The 4,801-nt window shown below is 56.0% G+C and overlaps 1 long non-coding RNA gene across 1 annotated transcript; it reads left to right on the top strand.

Moving 5' to 3' along the window:
- Positions 1 to 4,126: 4,126 nt before the first annotated feature.
- LOC139799534 (uncharacterized) lies at positions 4,127 to 4,801 on the top strand. Its single transcript, XR_011727338.1, has 3 exons — positions 4,127 to 4,254; positions 4,352 to 4,414; positions 4,706 to 4,801. It is a non-coding gene; the product is annotated as an uncharacterized lncRNA (long non-coding RNA).

The following is a 4,801-nucleotide window of genomic DNA, read 5'->3' as shown; positions in this document are numbered from 1 at the left end:
ATTTGGACTCGACAGACCAAAATATCTCCAATTTCGGAGTCCACGCAACCAGAATCTCAAAATTTGGACTGAACACTGCCCGAAATCCTCAAATTTAGCTTTCTCTGCAAGATCCTTGTGGATGGCGACATTCAATAAGAGATGGAGAAGATAAAACAGGGAATGAACATAGGGTGAAAAACTTTGCTGAACTGCTATTGTGAGTTGTATATATTGTTTGTTATGAATTATATATGTTGTTTGTAAGGTATATTCTTTTGTAATTTTTCTAATATAGGTAAAGATAGAAGCAGTAAAAAATGCTATGTTTATATTTTATAAAATAAGCCACAAAATGTACCCGGGAAAAATGGGGGGGCTAGGTGACTAAGAATGTGTAGCCGCTTCTCAAGAAGCCCATCTATAGGGTGATAAAGAGGAACCCGGACCCTTAGCCACAACGCGCACATGCGCAGAACCGCACGCGGCACCCGGATACGAGGGACTAGAAAAACAAAATGAGGCCGAAGCTGCAGCTTTCTTTAAGAAAGCCGCAGCTCTTTTTTTAAGAAAGAAAACGAGAGAAAAAATTTCAAAGAAACAGAAAAATGTCATAGGGAAAGGCAGAGAAAAGCCAGAGGAAAAGGCAGAGGAATTTCAGAAAGAAAAAGAGAGAAATTTCAGAGAGAAAGACAGAGAAAAGTCCCAAAGAAAGGCAGAGAGATTTCAGAAAGGCAGAGAAATTTCAGAAGGAGAGAAATTTCTGAAGGAAAAGGAGAAAAATATCAGAGAAAAGGAGAGAAATTTGAGAGAGAAAGAAAAATTTCAGAGATAACAAGAGAAAAAATTTCAAAGAAACAGAAAAACTTCATAGGGAAGGGCAGAGAATTTTCAGAAGGAAATTGCGAGAATTTCAGAAGGAAAAGCAGAGAAATTTCGGAAGAAAAAGGAGAGAAAAGACAGCGAGAAAGGCAGAGAAAAGCCAGAGAAAAGAGAAGTTTCAAAGAGAACAATTTCAGGGAGAAAGTGAGAAAAATCTGTGGGAGAAAAACAGAAAAAAATCTGGGAGAAAGAGAGAAAAAATTCAGAGAAAAAGGGAGAGAAAAGTCACAGAAAAAGGCATAAAAATTCCAGAGGGAAAAGGAGAAAAATTCCAGAGGGAAAAGGAAAAGCTGAGGCAAAGTTAGAGAAAAAGGGAAAGAAAAGCCTGCAAGAACCAGAGAAAAATTTTGGAGGCAGAGAAAAGTTGGGAGAAAAGGCAGAGAAAGTTCAGAGGGAAAGGCAAAGAAAAAAGCCAGAGAGAAAGAGAGAAAAGTTTGAGACTGCTGGGGACATTGTTCACTGCAAGAGTGGTGAAGCATTGGCACAGGCTGCCCAGGGAGGTGGTGGAGTCTCCATCCCTGGAGGTGTCCAAGAAAGGGGCAGTGGTGGTGCTTGGGGAGATGCTGTGGTGGTTCAGGGGTGTGGGACTGACGCTTGGAGGCAGTGGTCTTGAAGGTCCTTTCCAGCCACGAGGGTTCCATGATTCCATGTGCCAGCACCTGCCTGGACACACCTGGCCTCTCCGCCAGGTGACAAAGGGAGCCTTTGTGACCTCACCTGTGACACTGCAGGTCCCGGGGTCCCTTCTGAGCACCGGGGAGGCCCTGGCTCAGTGCTCAGGAGGACAGCAGAGAGCGTAGAGGCGAACACAGAGCTTTCAGGAGCCCTGAGCCATGTCTGCGTTCTCAGCGTTCAGGAGAATCTTCCGTGGATCCCAAGAGGACCAAGGAGAGTTGGAGATGGTGCCTGGTCCCCAGGAGAGGGATGATCCGCGGACTGGGACTGGGACTGGGACTGGGACTGGGACTGGGACTGGGACTGGGTGGATGCCCTCGGGGCAAATGGGGGAGGATTCGACAGCCCTTGGTGGTTTGTCTGACGGGAGCCTCTGCCCAGCCCCTGAGGGCCCTGAATCTCCCCAGGCTGCCTGGGAGCCTCCATCCCCTGGAGATTCACTGCCCAGTGCAGAACCCGTCCCAGGCCTCTCCCTTCCCCCACACAGCCCCCTTGGTCCCAGGGGCTCTCCCTGCAGGCAGTGCAGCCTTGGGGCCAGCAGCACTGCCACCCCTACACCCCCTCCCCATGGCCTCTCCTCCTCCCCCAGGAGTGAGGACAGACCCATGCCCATATCCCTCCCCCATGGCCTCTCCTCCTCTCCCACATTTCCCACTCAGCAGAGACCCCCATGCTGGCCCCGGCTGGCCTGGAGGGGACAGGAAGAGGAGGAAGGCCACCCCCCTGCCTCATCAGAGGTGTGGGAGGTCCAGCTGCCAGAGACAGGTGAGGGGCCTTTGGCTGCTTTGCTGTGCTCCTGCATGGCAGTGGCTGATGGGCACATCCCCGGCCTGATCCCCGCCAGTCCCCTCTTTGGGTCCCCCTGCCCAGGGCTGGCTCTGTCCTCGGGAGCTGGCAAAGGGCTGGGTGCAAGGTAGGGGACCCTGCAGTCTCTCGTGCCAGCACCTTCAGCTTGCCCTCCTCCTCCCTTGTTTTGTTAAGGTTCCGAGTCTGCTTCCAGTGGATGTCAGGATCTGTCCGCAAGATATCTGCGGAGCCAGCAGAGCTCTGTGGATGCCCTGGAGGACATCGAAGAGGAATCCACAGAGACTTCCACCTGCCTTGTGCCTGCTCCAGCTGAGGAGGTGGGTGTCAGCAGAGAGAGGGGTGGCTGAGCAGGGCCCACAGAACCTTTGCTGTCCTGCCCTCCCCAGCTCTCCCTCGGCCCCCACAGGGCCCCCCACAGGCAGGAGGGGCATGAGGGGCGGCAGCGATGCCGGCAGCACCTGCCAGGAAGCCGGGCAGGAGCCTGTTTGTGCCAGGCTGCTCCTCCACTGCTCCAGCAGCACAGAAATAAATTCTCTGCTTCACACAGGCAGCACAAACACAGGACAGGGTCACGCTGCACGGTATCAGGAGGAGACTGGAGGAGAGCTCCAGAGAGGCCGTGTTGCAGGGCCTGCTCCTCCTGAGAGAGATAATGGCTGCTCCCATGACAGCGGACAGAGCCATCAACATCGTTCTGGTGCTGGGGCCGAAGCTCCCACCGCTCTTTGATGATGTAAGGCTGCTGTGGGACCTGACCCCGCAGAGGGGCCCGGGGCAAGGACAGCTGCCCTCCAGCCCAGCCCCGCGGGCAGCACTTGGGCAGGGCTGCTGCCCTCTTTACTCCCCTGGGCTCTGCTGGGAGGCCTTCTGGGCTCTGCAGCCCAGCACAGCCTCTCCTTGGCAGGATGAGGCCTCCGCTGCCCCCAGCCCCAACCACCCCGCAGCATCTCCCCACTCAGAACCACGGTAACCGTGGGTAGGGAGAGGCTGTTGCTGCAGCCCCCCTGTCTTCCTTCCTTCCTTCCTCCCAGGAGTCCAGCCAGGTGCGGGAGCTCTCCATCAGCCTCTTTGGAGAGATGATGGGGGCTGTGAAGAGCAGAAGGGAGACATGGATGGAAATATTAATCCGGACAACACTCATCTCACTCTTCTTAAGGATGAATGACAGCACTGAGAGCGTGGCCGAGGTACAGACTTCAAGGCTGACCCCCTGCTTTGCCCTTCCCTCTGCCCCAGCCCTGGCAGCCACTCAGCAGCTCTTGCCCACCTCTCTGCTGCTGGCTAGCAGAGCATGATACCTGAGCTGGTGGCTGTCCCAGGTCCCTGCCTCAGGTACTGAATCCCCCCCCTTCAGGCTTTGTCCCCAGCTGCCTCTTCCCAGAAGGAGCTGGGGACACTTTGCAGCCTTGCCCAGGGGAGGGGGGGGAGAGGTCTCCTCCTCCCAGCTGTGGTGCCAGCTCCCACCCTGTGCTGCTTTGCAGGCCTCTGGCAAAGCCCTCCTCGCCTCTGCCAAGTTCCTGGGCTGGAGGAAGCTCCTAAGAGAGATCCAGAGCCAGGAGATGTGGAGGATTGGAGAGACCCTGGTGAGGACAAGCCCCAGGTGCCAGGCCCTGGGCTGGACCAGGGATGCCCCATGTGCCCAGGGTGTGGGTGTGCAGCTGTTTCTGGCTGGCCCTGCTCCAGAGCGGAACACACAGCCTGGAGCTCAGTGCCCCTTGCCCTTCACCTTGCCCTTCCCATTGTTGCCTTTTTTTCCCTTTCCCGTTTCCAATTTCCCCCCCCCCCTAACCTTGGGCTCTCCCCAGCTGGAGCAGGAGAATTGCTGGGTCCGAGATTACCTGGATTCCAGCCAGACACAACTGAGAGATATTCAGCACCCCAGAGTCAGATTGGCGGCCATCAGGTTCATGGGTGAGCAACAGCCCCCGGGGACCCTCTTCTGGCTGCCCCCAGCTGGGGGCTCTGAAGTGCTGGGGAGGGGGAGTTCTGACGGGAGCTCTGTGCACAGGGGCTGCTGCGCAGCGCCTGAACAGGAACATGGACACGGCAGTGTTGGAGGAAACGTGTGATGGTGAGTGGGGTCAGAGCTGTGCCTGCCCCAGCCCTGGCAGTGTTGAGCTTGGAGCAGCCTGGGCTGCTGGGAGCTGGGAGCTGGGAGCTGGCCCTGGCAGGGCTTGGCTTGGGATGATCCTTAAGGTCCCTTCCAGCCCAAGCCAGGCTGGGATTCCTGAGCAGCAGCTTCCAGCTGCTCCCTTGCTCCCGCCTGCTCCTCCCAGCCAGGGAAAGAGAGGGATGGGGCTGGCACGGGAGGGGCTGTGCAGACACTGAGGTTTCACCACTGCTCTGTTTCTTTCTGTCACAGCCCTCCGGAGCTTGGAGAACGACCCTGATGCCTCAGTCCAGTCCCTGGCAGCTCAGACCTTGCTGACCCTGGGAACTGGCATGGAGCAGCAAAGAT

Source organism: Heliangelus exortis, chromosome 9 (genome assembly GCF_036169615.1).
Source record: "Heliangelus exortis chromosome 9, bHelExo1.hap1, whole genome shotgun sequence".
Lineage (NCBI taxonomy): Eukaryota > Metazoa > Chordata > Aves > Apodiformes > Trochilidae > Heliangelus > Heliangelus exortis.
Note: the sequence above shows the minus strand (reverse complement) of the source record. Positions and strands in the feature narration are given on the sequence as shown.